The sequence below is a fragment of the Mirounga leonina genome, unplaced genomic scaffold (assembly GCF_011800145.1).
Source record: "Mirounga leonina isolate KUSES-001 unplaced genomic scaffold, KU_Mleo_1.0 Mir_86, whole genome shotgun sequence".
Lineage (NCBI taxonomy): Eukaryota > Metazoa > Chordata > Mammalia > Carnivora > Phocidae > Mirounga > Mirounga leonina.
Window position 1 is genome coordinate 250215 of NW_023270830.1, and position 14680 is coordinate 264894.

A 14680-nucleotide genomic window follows, 5' to 3' on the forward strand; every position below is an offset into this window, starting at 1 on the left:
CTGGGGGACCTCAAGGAACCCCAATTCAGACCCAACGTTAGGAGGGGGAAAAATGGAGACCCAGAGAAGGAAGGGGAGGGAGTGGCTAAAGGCATTTCCTCACCCCACTACAAACAAAACAACAAAACAAAACAGAAAAACCCCAAGCTCCGTAAAAGTGCTTTGGCAAGCAGAGGTCTGAAATTCCTGCAACAGCTTGGAGAGGAGGTAACTAGGGTTCTGCCTTCCCACAGAGTCTGTCTGTAGATGCCAGTGCTAAGACTAAAAAGAGCAAAACTGTTTTCTTAGCAAAGTTCAAGCTTGACTCAACTTTTGTGTTGTTAGGATGGGGGTACGGGTGGAGGGGCATCTAAATGTGAATCATCAGCTCTTACTCAGCAACCTGGGGAGGGCGATGTTTCGGGAAAGTACGCCTTCTTGAGACCTTGGATTTGCTCTCTTTCCTCTGCAGGAAAAGCAGGCCCTGATGTTATAGCACCCACCTACAGCTTCTTACAGCATGCCTTTTACGGCACCCACAGCCTATGATCGGAACAGAGGAGTCGTGATGCTTCTGCCAGTTTTCCCTTAGGTGGCCCTCTACCCAGCCTTGAAGGAGTAGACCCAACCAGAGCAAAAGAGAATCCACTATCCAAAGAGTAAAAGTAGCACCCATTACATCACTGTCAGAATGTTTAAAATGTATATCAAGATCATTATTCATCAAACTTTCCTTCTGGGAACAGATATAGCCCATTACTCTTTCTAAGGCCAAAGGACTGCGTGTCACCTTCCATTAATATTTCCCTGTCACTCTTCAGTTCCATTTCCACCTATCATCACGTTAGACCACAGCCAAAAGACATGACTTTTAAAAAATGTACTTACCTTAATGTGCGCATAGTATTTATAGGTCACTTTCCCTGCTGGCTACTTTTAGTGCAGCTGTAAAGTGTGTGAAGAGGATTTCTTCTCGTTCTCTCTGGTATAAGTAAAACCCTCAGAGGGAGCAGAACCTAGACATGTTTAAATAAAACAGACCAACGACCTTGGGCTCTATCATTTACACAGTAGTGGTTGGATATGCTTTTTTTCCCCCCCAATCTAGGATTTATTGACCAAAGTAATGTGAAGTATTAGGAACCTAGAGATTGGATGACTTAAAGGTGAAGAAGTTGCACCATTCCTTCTTTTTTTACATTCTCTCTTTCCCCAAGCACGCCTCTGTGTTTGCCTCCTATCCCTCTAACCACTCATGGTTAGGTTTCTTTATGCACCCTTCTAACTCTGGCAAGCCCTTACATGTTGGTATTTCCTTGAACAAATTCATCTACTCCCATGTCTACATCATTCTCAAGTCTGTACTTCAACTGATATCTCTCTTCAGAACTTCAGACCCAGGGAGCCTGGGCGGCTCAGTCGGTTTAAGTGTCTGCCTTCAGCGCAGGTGGTGATCTAGGGGTCCTGGAATTGAGCCCTGCATCAGGCTCCCTGCTCAGCAGGGAGTCTGCTTCTCCCTCTCCCGCTGCCCCTACCACTCATGTGTGCTTGCTCGCTCGCTCCCTCTCTCAAAAAACAAAACAAAACAAAACAAACATCAGACCATTCGTCCAACTGCCAACTACACATCTCTAGGATGTCCCACAAGCTCCTCAGACTCAACATGTAAAAAATTGAACTCATCATCTTCCCAATACCCTTTTATTTTGCTCTGTTCTCTGTCTTGTTGATGGCACCACTTTCTATCATTGCCCAATCAGAGACCTTGGAATCCTCCTTCACTCTTTGCTCCTCCCCACCCAAGGTCCCTCACATCCAATCAATTTCAAGAACTGTCAATTCCCTCTCTTGAATCCAACCACTTTTCTCCACTCTCACTGCTACTAGCCTAGTACAGGTTAAAATCATCATTTCCCAAATTTGAGATATCTACCAACTGGTTCTCCTGTCCCTACTTGAGTGCTTCTAATTCATTTTTTATGCTATACCCAGTGAGCTTTCTAATATTTATATCTAAGCATGTCATACCTCTCACTAAAATCCTTCTGTGGCTCCACTCTGCTTTTAGGATGAAGTCCAAATGCCTTAACCAACTGAGGAGACTCTGCATGACTTGGCTTCCATATACTTTTCCAGCCTCATCTCTCACCAGAATTCCTTCATGTTTCATGTTCCAGCCACAATGAATCTCTTTGATCTTCAAACCTGATGTTTTCTCTCCTGCCTCCTAGCCTTCCTGGAATCACAGAATTATGTAGACAAAACAGACTGAAAAATACCCAAATCAGGGCTTTCCACCAATTTCATCCTTATCTTTGGGAAATTCAATCCAATTCAGTGAACATTTATTGAGTGCCCACCAAAGGAAAAACAGTACCTTGACAGCTGCAAAGACACTTACAATGTGTAAGACATATTCCACGCCTTTGGAACTTGCAATATCGTTGCTTCTCTTAGACCTGAGTTTAAAAGGTCAAGTCTCTGAACTTCAGTTCCTTTCCTCAAACTTAAGTTCAAGCCACACAAAGAAACTATCTGTCCCCAACACACTTGGCTTGTGCTTGTATTCACTTTCACCAGAATGTTTCACTCCCTTCTCTACCAAGCCAGGGCCAACATATCTTCTTCCTATCTCTACACTTCAAAGAAGTCCCAACTGGCTGTTAATCCTAGATTACAAAACTCTAAGTTTCTGTTGGCTTTTTCAGCTGTTGCTTAAGTTACTCCAACTGGTATTGATCACCCAGTATTCCCAGGAGCCAGAAACCCTGCATTTAGTAGCTATGTGGGGTATTAGATTTTTAAGTTTAAAAGACTGGGGTTCAGAAAAGGAGTAGGGGGAAGAGCCATCCTGAAGAAATTTAATACCCAGCATTTTTGGGTACCTGGGTGGCTCAGTCGGTTAAGTGGCTGCCTTTGGCTCAGGTCACGATCTCAGGGTCCTGGGATCGAGTCCTGCACCAGGCTCCCGGCTCAGTGGACAGCCTGCTTCTCCCTCTCCCTCTGCCTGACTCTCTGCCTACTTGTGCTCTCTATTTCTCTGTCAAATAAATAAATAAAATCTTAAAAAATAAATACCCACCATCTCTGATTGCCCCTAGTCACACACACAGCAAAATGATGGAGCTAGGTAAAGAACACCAATCTAGAATCAAAAGACTATATTCTATGTCTTTGCTGAGTTAGGAATGTGATTTGATGATGGAGACATGATCTCAGTGATAGTTTTCCCTCTTCTTGGTAGGAAGATGACTAGAAGGCTTCATATTACTAGAATTACAGAAAGGTATCCCCTCTGGGCAGACAAATGACCAAACATCACCCCTTCCTCCTAACTGGAGGCAGACTTTGTACAGAGCATGTGCTGCATGTCCCCATATAGTTGGCCCTGTAGACACCTCAATGCCTTCTAAAGTCATGGCTATCACAACATAAATGGAAAACAATTTCTCATGCTTCTCACCACTTAGCCCTGAACAAGAGGGCATCTACTTTCCAAACAGAGAAAGTTATTATAATATACTTTGTATACTTCCTCTCTATTGGAAACTCATGTGAAGTTTCCTAATGCCTTGAACTTTCACCATCTGTCCATAATAGCCAATCCTGACCCACCTACCCCACCCCCAATGAGGCAGAAATTTGGATTGTTCTCACACACAAATAGAATTCCTGGCAATCAGAGTTTTACCCAGAGGTAGTAATAAAGCATTATCATCCCCGGCTGACCAGAAGCCCACTGACTACCAACAGAGAGAAGCAACATGAAAGTGTCAAATAGGGTACAAAGCATGCTACAGCTGGGTTGAAACACTAAAAAAATAAGGAATAGGAGGTAGAGAATCAAATGGCCATTTGCCCCATGTCTTCCTCCCTTTGGTTTTTTAGGCTGGTTTGATTCCTATTTCAAGGTAGGGCACATCCTATTTGAATCTGGTTTGGGAAGCAACTGAGGATTCTGGGTGCTTCTTTTAAGGCATGCCCTGGGCTTTAGTTTAGCTGAGTGTTCCTAGGTTTATGACACCTTTCCTCCCACCTACCACAAAGCAGGTTTGTGAGTATATGTCAAATAGCAACAGTAGTAAGCAACAGAGTTAAAAGACTGGATGTGGTATCAACCCTATGCTTCACCAGCATCCCTAGAGGCCTGAAGATTCAGCCGCTGTAGTAGCAAAACATCCCCACAGGACTGTACATGGAGTGACCTTCCTATCTTCCACACCTTTGGCATGGCCTTGTTACTCAAAGGACATTAACCCCTGCATTCCCTCTAAGGATCTGTCCGTGAGTCTTTTTTTTTTTTTTTTTTTAAGATTTTATCTATTTATTTGACAGAGAGAGACACAGCGAGAGAGGGAACACAAGCAGGGGGAGTGGGAGAGAGAGAAGCAGGCTTCCCGAGGAGCAGGGAGCCCGATGCGGGGCTCGATCCCAGGACCCTGAGATCACGACCCGAGCCGAAGGCAGATGCCCAACGACTGAGCCACCCAGGCACCCCTGTCAGTGAGTCTTTCAGACAGCATCAAATAAGGGAATTACTGGTTTACAGGCCAAAGATCTTTATTGAGTTTGGAAGCATTTATCAATTACCTCCTCTGTGGGAAACAATGGGTTTAGAATTAGGGTGTAGTAGGATAGGGTGAAGAACGGCTTGAAAGAGGAGAGGCACAGGAAGCTTCCCCTCACAGGAACTTAAAAATGGGGAAAATTACACAGACATGAAATAAATAATACAAAAGAGGGGCAGAACCCAGGTATCTAGGGTTATGCTTGCTCAAAGAGAACAAAATGTGTAATTGGCCATACCATCAACACCTCTTAAATGTTTTTCATTCCTCTAGACAAAAACCTTATCATACCTGCCAAGGAGAGAAACTACAATAAAAAGAAATATGCTCCTTGGGGGAAGATTTGTTTATAGTCTTTTGCTATTCCCAAGACACAGGCCCTGAAGCCTATTTTCAAGGTGAGCTGGGTTTTGATGTGTACGAAGATATGGCCAATAAGACAGTAAAATACCCAAATAAATCAAAAGAATTAGGAAGGCCCACTGAGGCAAGATTATGATGCATCCGCTGGCAGGTATCTGGGCTCTGCAGCATAGAGCTGCTGATCCAAGTGGATGCCCCAGAACCATGTGTCCCTAGGGCCTTTTACAGCCTGGGGAGACAGTAATTGCAAGCCTACCAGGAAGGTCTGTGAAACCAACTGCAGAGCTCCCCAGCACACTGCATCAAACGCCATCAAAACTGGAGACTTTGCTGATAAGAGAAGTGTTGCATTAGACAAAGTGACTCAGGAGACTGCAAATCCTTAGTCAGACCCACTTCAGCTTGATTGTAATTCTTGACTCCAGGCCTAGTTCTGAAAGACATCAAACACGGAGGGGAAAAAGTCTGAGAAAAAATACAGCTTATTCCATTTGGAGCATAGAGAATGAGACATGTAACAGATGGAATGGGGAAGGGCAAAGGGCTTAATAAAATTCACTACAGGATTAGGCGTTCATTTGATTAAAACCAGCATATGTGGGGCAGAAGCAGAACAAAGTGACACTGCTCTGACTCATCCTGCTTCAGGGTGTGCGGCCACCACCATGCAGACAAGACCAGGAGGAAGCCACAGACACAATCCCTGCTAAGAAGCATCGTAATTGGGGAACTGGACTGTGAAGATTTTGCCTTGCTCTTTAATGTCATGAAAGTCTTGGCCACAGATACAACAACTCATCTGGGATAGAAACAGAAGAGCTCAGTTTTGTATCCTCCATGCCAAGCACAGTGCTGGACAGATCAGTGCTTAATAACTGTGCTTTGATTGAGTCTAACCTCTTCGTTATATCCATGAGGTCTAGAGGGGTTATAGCTGCATTAGGTGACTATGTATGTCCAGACTTGCCAGATAGTCCCAGTCTACCCTTGGATCAGCATAATCCGTACTGCCCCCTTTCACTTGCAAAAAGGTATCAGTTTGGACAGCAATTATATTTTACCTTAGGTATACAGTCTATCACCATAATGAACGTTTTCCACTGATTAGATGATCACAAACACACAGGGGGCCCCTCACTTTTTCCATCAAGTAACTCCTCAGTCCTTGCAGAACCTATCTTTGGGGGACTCTGTGAGGCCCTTTTCTCTCTAGTCTCCCTTTCTATCTCTCTGCCTATGTCTCCATTATTCTTCCATCCCTCTGTTTCCCTCAAGTCCTGTCTAAACCCCAGGGGCGGGGGGATGGGGGGTTTTGGTGAATCAGCTTCTCTCTGTCCTGTGAGTCCTGGTTATTTTAATTCCTTCAGAGTCTCAGAGGGACAACACTTCTAATGCACCTTTCCTTGCTAATATTCACCACCTTTCATAGCCTGACTTTAATATACTTTTGTGCTGACAAAGTCTCTTTTTTCCTGACTTACCAGAGACCCCTCTAAGAATGAGTGATAATGAAGAGAAGGAAGCAAGGGAGGAAAAAAACCCTATCTTACTACAAATAAATAAATCAACAAATAACTTGAATGAGGTCCTACACATGGGCAAGGAGATGGACTCTTAGCCTTGTGGATTTTTCTTATCTTCCAGAAAGAAATAACTGAACTATGTGCTTGCTTTTTAAGCAAGGAGTCTGATTTATTCCTGGGACTTGTATCTACTTCTTTTTATTCAGCATAGTGTTTACACCAGCAGGATTCAAGAACAAATTCTATTTTGTTCAAGATAAATCATCATTCACTTCAGGAAGCCCAAAACCATCACAAAAATAAAGACAAGTAGGAGGAAAAAGGAATGTTAGTAAGAATTGGATCCATTAATGAGTTTGGGATTTTGATATTTTTTACGTAAATTGTTTTCAACCTTTCTCTTAGACCATGAGTGGGGGTTTATTACCTGGTGTGTAAACTTATGAGCTTCAGGCACCATTACTAAGAAGGAAATAATAGCATATCTATAGCCTGTGTCTTCATAAAAGGAAACAAGAGACTCACTTGGCCATATCAGATGCAGGACTAAATTAGGAACCTTACAAAAATAAACTCAACTCCACATAGTGTGAAGTTAGAGTCTGAAGACATAGATTGGAATCCCATTCTAACCATTCCCAGCTGTATGGCCTTGGAAAATCTCTTGGGGCCTCAGTTTCTCCATACAATGAGGGGCTCATGTGCTTAAGTTCTACCTATCCCTCAAACTCTATGATCTGATCGTTTGGTCAGGGAGAATTTCTTTCTCCCATCAGCCCCACATGAATGGTATCAAACGTTCATTCTCTCTCCTATTCCCATGTCCCACTACTTATCTTCTAACACCCCAAACAGAAGCCCCTTGGATCTCTATGCTACTTCACTGTTCCCATCTTTCACTGGATCAGATGCTCTGGATTATATAACTTCATCGGGGGGATTTCTGGCAAACAAAAACTGCCTCTGCTCACGGTACCTGGCTGTGCTTTGACTGTGAGCTCTCTGACCACAGCAAAATATCTCAGATCAAAGGGTCCATCTGTCTTTAGCTGGAAAATAGAACTTCAATAACTAAGTTTGCTACAACTTGGCCAGCTGAGGGTCACCACTGAGAAATAAATTACTCAGCCTTCCAAGTCTCTCCTGAACCAGGGTGTGTTCCGGGGATTCAACAATACAAGTTTCAACCCTTGATCCTCCTTGGCAAAGAATGTTATTTCATTACACCTGCCTAGAAAGGTACCAACATTCCCTGACTTGCTACTGATACTCATTGATTCAAACCTGACTCCAGACATGTTTGCTTACTTAAAAGAACCTAAACAAAGCATCTGTTACTTATTTTCCCTTAGTGAAAGAAGAGTTTGCAGGATCTTCTTGTAGTGACCCTTGTCAATCTCATTTAAAAATAGTGGTCACAACTTCGGCTCACGTCATGATCTCAGGGTCCTGGGATCGAGCCCTGTGTCGGGCTTCCCAGTCAACAGGGAATCTGCTTGTCCCTCTCCCTCTCCTTCTGCCCCTCCCCATGCTCATACTCTCTCTCTCAAATAAATAAATAAAATCTTTGAGAAAAAAAATAGTGGTCACAATTCATCAGTACCCTCTGTGCCTATGAAATGAAAACACCCTTACATAGTCAGATCCAGGGACCTTAAACCCCATTTGGATATCTCCTGAAAGCTCCCTCATAATTACCTCATGGAACTGCTGGAACCAGGAAATGAGATGATACATGTGAAATGCACAAAGCCCACAACACGATAGGAACTCTGTTTTTTTTCCAATGGGTGAGAAAAATACCTTAGAGCAGGTAGCATTGCAAGATGATAGAGGGAAGGATTACTGTAAGTGGTAAAATGGTAGGGGTAAGAGAGGAGGAGTGGATGTACAAGTAAATAGAAAAGTGAAACAGATGTGTAATAAAGCAGGGGCACAATGTAGGAAAGTTCTCCCAGACTCTGGTTTCCCAGCATCCCAAATGGCCACACTCATGGAAACCTGCTTTTCTGGTGGGTCTCAAGTTCCATCCTCATTACACAGTCTATAATCCACCTACAGACTTCCACTCCTGCTCTCTGAATGCCACAATCATAAGAACATACTTTCTGCTCCCTCGTTCTTAAGTGTAATTCCTACATCTCTCCCATGGTGCCAATGACAGTCATATCCCTGCATTTGATTTCTCTGGTCTGAGTGGAAACAGCCACCAGAGATTCTCTTTTATAGATAATTTGATAAATTTCATGATGTTGGAATCCATACCCCTTTAATTCTCTAGGAATTTTGTCTATTGCTGTTCTACCATGTCCAAGGGCCCATGGTTGATATTTTTTCATAGCAATCATGAAGGCATATACAGACTTCCAAATGCTCTCAGTGCCTACGTGAAAACAGCTTCCCACACAAGGAAGAACTGCCCTGTTCCAAACATAAATGCTGCCCTCCTGCCCACCGCCCCCCGCCCCCGGCATTGGTAAACTGCCTTGCCTAGTAAAATGCTTCCTAGGAGAGCAGTTCATCAAAAGCCTCCACAATTCTAAGTCTTAGCTTTGATAGGCTGACTCCCTGACTCCCATACCCCGGCTGTAAGACAGATTCCTAATGGTTCCTGAATCTCATCCCCTTGTTCCTACTAACTGGGTTCAGAGACAGTGGCTAGCACAAGACATTCCTGAGAATGTGACTTCTAACCCAAATCTACCAAACACATGAAACCCTTGGACTGAACTTGTTCCCAGTCTCTTTTCCTTGATTTTCTTTCTCTCACTTCCTCCATCCTTTCCATAATTGCTGCTTTTCTTTCTATTACAGATGAGCCTCTGCTTCCTTCTGTCATCTCCTAAGCCTCTCTGAAGGAATTCTCTGGCAAGTTTTGGCAATTATAAAAAGTAGAAAGGATGCTGAGGATCAGTCAAACAAAATCAAACAAACAAGCAAACAAAAAAAAAAAAATTAAGAAACTAAAGAAAGTATGCATTTGGTTCTAGAAACCACTGCTTCTACGTTATCTTACGCACTAGCATAGATGTGTCCCTTGAGAAGGAGTCAAGCTATAAGATTACTTAATACTGAGTATATCGGCAGCACTGCAAGGTGACATTTACCATGACTTTCCCGTACCGAGGGCTGGATTTCCAGCAACTCCTTCCCTGGGGCCAACTTCTTATAGCTTTATGGCCAGAAATAGCTGCATAACTTGGCAAGATGGCAGGGTGGGGAGGGAGGAATTAGATCCATGCCCAAGGTGTCAGGGCACTGTGCACAAAAAGCTGGCCCACGGAGGGAAGAAAGGCTGGGACCTGCTCTGGCCACTTGGCAGTTTGAGGGTGTCACTAGTTGGAGAAAATATCTGAGGCCTAACCCATATAAAAGGGGAAGCCTGGTGCCTCATCTGCCAGCTCTACACTGAAATAAGGAAGCCCAGCCTGTGGAGCTTCTTCCAGCAGCCAGTTGGGTGGTACAACAACTTGGCACCAGGCCCTAACCCTCCCTCCATCATGCCCGGTGGAAAAGGATCCCCAGTATGGGGTTCAACAACACTCTTTCTCAAAGGGTGGCAATCAAGGGGTTTACAGCCTGACCATCTTCTCCAAGGTCATGAGAAACCTACAGATGCATCCATGTATGGCCAGCACAGACTATGTATAAATTGGAAGGCCCTCACTCTGGGCGAATGCAGCCCTGTGGATGCACAGCTTGGCTGGAACGTGGGCATGATTTCTGCCCCCACTGCTTCCTGTGCTCAGGTATAATGCACCACACATAGCCACACAAAGCTTCCCCATCCCAATAGCTCAGGGGCTAAAACTAATTAGGTTCAAGATAGAGTGTCAGAAAAGGTGGCAGGTATCAAGTCTGGGTCAGCCCAAACCAAAGACAGCCTTCTCACACCCCTCTGTGCACTGGGACATCAGTCTGTGCCAGGCTAGCTGAGGACAGAGATGTTGGGAGGAGCAAGGGTGGAAGGAACATGGTAGCCCTGCCGGAATTCACACTCAAGCCAGTCATGTCCTGCCCTCACTTAGACACAGCCCCTGAGACCCAACTCACTCCTATTAGCAGGCTCAGTCATCACCATCTGTCTCTGAGAAAAATTACCAAGAACAATTCATGCTTACTTCCTCTGAGTGCAAGGGGAGTGTGAGGATTCAACAATGATGTAAGGTGTGAAAAATGGGCTGAGCAGTACAGTCACCAATGAAAGAATCAAAAGGAATAGGAGAAAGCTCTCAGATCAAGGTGGAATGGTTCCTAAAAGAAGCAGAATGGAACCATACCACTCCTACCACAGCTCCAAATATAAATAGATAAAATGTAAAAAGAAGATATTTAAAAGGGGTGCTCTAAAGCAAGGTAATGATCTCCTTGGACCCAACTGATTTTAGTTCTTGGGGATTCAGGATGATAGAGACGCTCTGCACAAGGCAGGTGCCCTGAGCCAGGCTTACTGTGGGAAATCAGGGCTGGACCAGTGTTCCCCACCCACCCTACCCATGACAGGAGAGGTTCTGCAGCTGCTGCCTGAGGTTAAGCCTCCCTCGATGCTACAAACCTAAGGAGATAGGAGGAAACCAGCACAATCCTGAAATCAAGCTGATGTGAGTGAGGGCCTGATCAAGGCTGTCCGTGAATGCAGGGACTGGACCTGTGACCGATTCGGTAGCACACAGGGCAGAACTCTCCAACCACCCATACCATACCTGGTTCTGAACAGGGGTCCCAAGGGATTTGGGGTAGAGACAACCATTCAGGGAGGGATGAGTGAAGAAATAGGGAAAGACAAAGTGAGAATCTCTCAATAAAAAAAGACAACTAATGAAAGTCAGCCAATGTTGCAAACGAAAATAACAGAACAATCTAAAAAGTGTTTATGTATTTTCAGAATCCTCAGAGATAAAGGAAGGAATAACATTCATTTAAAAACTCAAACAAAAATAGGCACAAATGAAATTAGAGGAGGTGGAGGAAACATATAATAAATGAAAAATAAAGAAACTGAAAAACTTAATAGATGAGATCACCTCAAGTCTGTACACACTCAAAAGAGGATTAGGAAATTGAAAAATTGCACTGGGAACAAACCACAGAGAAAGAGAAAAAAATTATGAAAGGGCAGTTAGGAGACCTGGAGAATACATTGAGAAGTTTTAAAATACATCTAGTCAGTTCTACAAGAGCAAAGAGTTAATGGGAGACAAGCAATATTCAAATGGTTAGTGGCTAATAATTTTGGGGAACTCAAGAAAAAAGTCCACAGTTTAAAAAAGGACTCTGAGAGGCAATGTGAATCAATAAACATAAATCCACAACCATAGTGTGTGGTCAAACTACAGAGCATTATAAAAGTTACTAGAGAGAAAAGACAGATTCCTCTGAAGCAATGACAATTAAACTGACAATAGATGTATCATCAGCAATAATCAATCCCAGAAGAATATGGAGTAATATCTTCCACATACTAAGAGAAAATAATTACCCACCTTGAATTCCATACCCAGCTATTCAGGTATAATAGACTAAGGGAGCTTACCACCCAGAGACTCTCACTAAAAAAACAAACAAACAAAAAACTAAAGAATGCACTTAAGCAAGAAAGAATCCAGGACAACAAATATAGAAACTGACAAAAATATAATAAGGTTATACTTAATCCTTAACCATAAAAATAAGAATTATTTTTGGTTCATCTGTAACCTCAGGTAGCACTGCCCTAGGTAATAAATAGACGGCAAATAAAAAACACAAAATAAGATGACAGAAAGAAGTCCAGATATATTATCAATCACAAAACTGTAAATGGACTAAGCCCAGAGGCCAGCAAACTATGCCTAGCAGGCCAATTACAGCCATGTGCCTTCATTCATTTATGTCCTGTCAGTGGCTATTTTTGAGTAGTTATAACAGAGATACATATATATGGCCCACACAGCCAAAAGTATTTACTATCTGGTCTTTTATAGTAAAATGTTACCAATCCCCAGATTAAAACCACTTATTAGAAAATGGGATAAGAGTGTAGATCAGTTTTTTAAGATCCAAATAATGCTATTTATAAGAAAACATAATTTTATTTTATTTTTTTTAAAGATTTTATTTATTCATCTGAGACACAGAGATAGAGAGAGAGGGAAAGAGAGAGAGAGAGAGCATGAGCAGGGAGAGAGGCAGAGGGAGAGGGAGAAGCAGGCTCCCCACTGAGCCAGGAGCCCGATGTGGGGCTCGATCCCAGAACCCTGGAATCACCTGAGCTGAAGGCAGACGCTTAACCATCTGAGCCACCCAGGCACCCCAAGAAAACATAATTTTAAAAAAATCACATCAAACATATGAAAATGAAGAGATAAAGATATGTCGAGCAAATATTAACCAAAAGAAAGCATACTTAGCAATATTAATATCACACAATATAAAAATTAATGCAGCAGCATTAAGACAGATGAAGAAGTATACTACATAAGGATTTAAAAAATACCATCCTGGGCGCCTGGGTGGCTCAGTTGGTTGAGCTACTGCCTTCGGCTCGGGTCGTGATCCTGGAGTCCCTGGATCGAGTCCCGCATCGGGCTCCCTGCTCGGCAGGGAGTCTGCTTCTCCCTCTGACCCTCCTCCCTCTCATGCTCTCTCTATCTCATTCTCTCTCGCAAATAAATAAATAAAATCTTAAAAAAAAAAAAATACCATCCTGAAAAGATGTAACAATCTTGAACTCATAAGCACATAATTATATAAAACAAAAGTGACAGAAGAGAAAGAATACTTTTTCAGAACTATAAATACAGAGGTAAATTTTACCACAAATCTTTCAGAAACTGATAGATCAAGCCAATAAATTTTAGTATATTAAGGAAGGTGCAATAAGGATATATAAAAGCTGTGATTCCCAATGGAGAATGGGTGGGGGTTTCAGAACCACCTGAGGAACTTTTTCAAATAATACCATCTACCCAGCGAGGAGAAAAGGGAGAGATATTTTGAGAATTGATTTAGTACATCTCTGTTACTGTCAGAAAGAGGGGTCTCCCTTAGGGGTGTGATGCTATGGTGAAAAGAAGTTGAGAACTGTCTTTCTCAAGGGGATGGACAGGGGTCAACCTCAATGATACATGCTCTAAAAAGAAACATATGTTGACTTATCAAGTACTTAAACCATCTCTAACATGAGCTTCTCTATGGCTACCAGAGACACCAAAGGACTGGAATACAAAGAGCAAAAGATCTATTAAGAGAGTGACCAGCTATCTCTCCAGAATTTCTGGATCATGGTTTCTAATATTAAAACATGTCAAAACTTTACCTTAGTAGATTCAGTTTAACTAAATATACAAACTGCTCAAAACAGGAAATATTTTTAAGGTGTTCAAAACAATCTATATATTGACTTAAAATTTTGGCCATTTAGCTTTAGGGGAATTTCACCAATAGGTAGTATATTAAAAGGTACTCTACCTCCTCTAAAAGTTCACTGAGCAAGAGAAACCAAATTTAATCTAAGGAAAGCACCAAAGGGAAGTTTATATCTGTGATAAAATAAAATGTGTAGAGTCCTCATCCAATCAGTCCATTAGTCCACTTGGTTTCCTCCCTAGCCCTTCTCTATGGGAAGGGATTTATAATAATGTAGTCAATATATCAACAGTCCCCTTCAACAAAGTGGTTCTCTGTCCATGGAAGTTTATAATAAATATATTTTGAGAATACATACTCAAAGGCAAGAGTAAAAAAACTGTGGACTAGAGGCACTATTTCAGAGACTAAAAATACATAATTTTGGAATAGTGAGAAATGTAGTTGATAAATAATATAAAATATTAGGGAGGGGCACCAGAGTGGCTCGTCAGTTAAGCGTCTGACCCTTGATTTTGGCTCAGGTCACGATCTCAGGTTTGTGAGATCGAGCCCCGCGTTGGGCTCCATGCTGGGCATGGAGTCTGCTTAAGATTCTCTCTGTCCATCTCCTTCTGCCCCTCCCCTCCTCTTAAAAAAAAAATATTAGGGAGAGAAGTTCAGTTCTGATAAGGAACACAGAAAATCACTACTTATTCTTGAGTAGGTGAGTGGCATGATAAAAATGATGTTTGTACAAAACAATAGTCCACTATGTGAAAGAAGGATTAAAGAAGAAAGAGATAAGCCAGAAGCCTTTTGGATAGTCCAGGTGTGAGTTGGTGAGGGTGGGGGTTTTGGAGGAGGGGCCATAACAATGAAATGTAACATAAATGAAAACTGAAAAGGAGACAATAGGAC

General features: G+C 42.5%; 1 long non-coding RNA gene across 2 annotated transcripts in view; it reads right to left on the minus strand.

Annotated features, from left to right (window-relative positions):
- LOC118002909 overlaps positions 1-14680 on the minus strand; it is a 197579-nt gene that overhangs the window by 175283 nt on the left and 7616 nt on the right. For both annotated transcript variants that reach the window (XR_004677216.1, XR_004677218.1), the window contains exon 2: positions 5167-5343. This is a non-coding gene — a long non-coding RNA (uncharacterized LOC118002909). The remainder of the gene's footprint in view (positions 1-5166; positions 5344-14680) is intronic.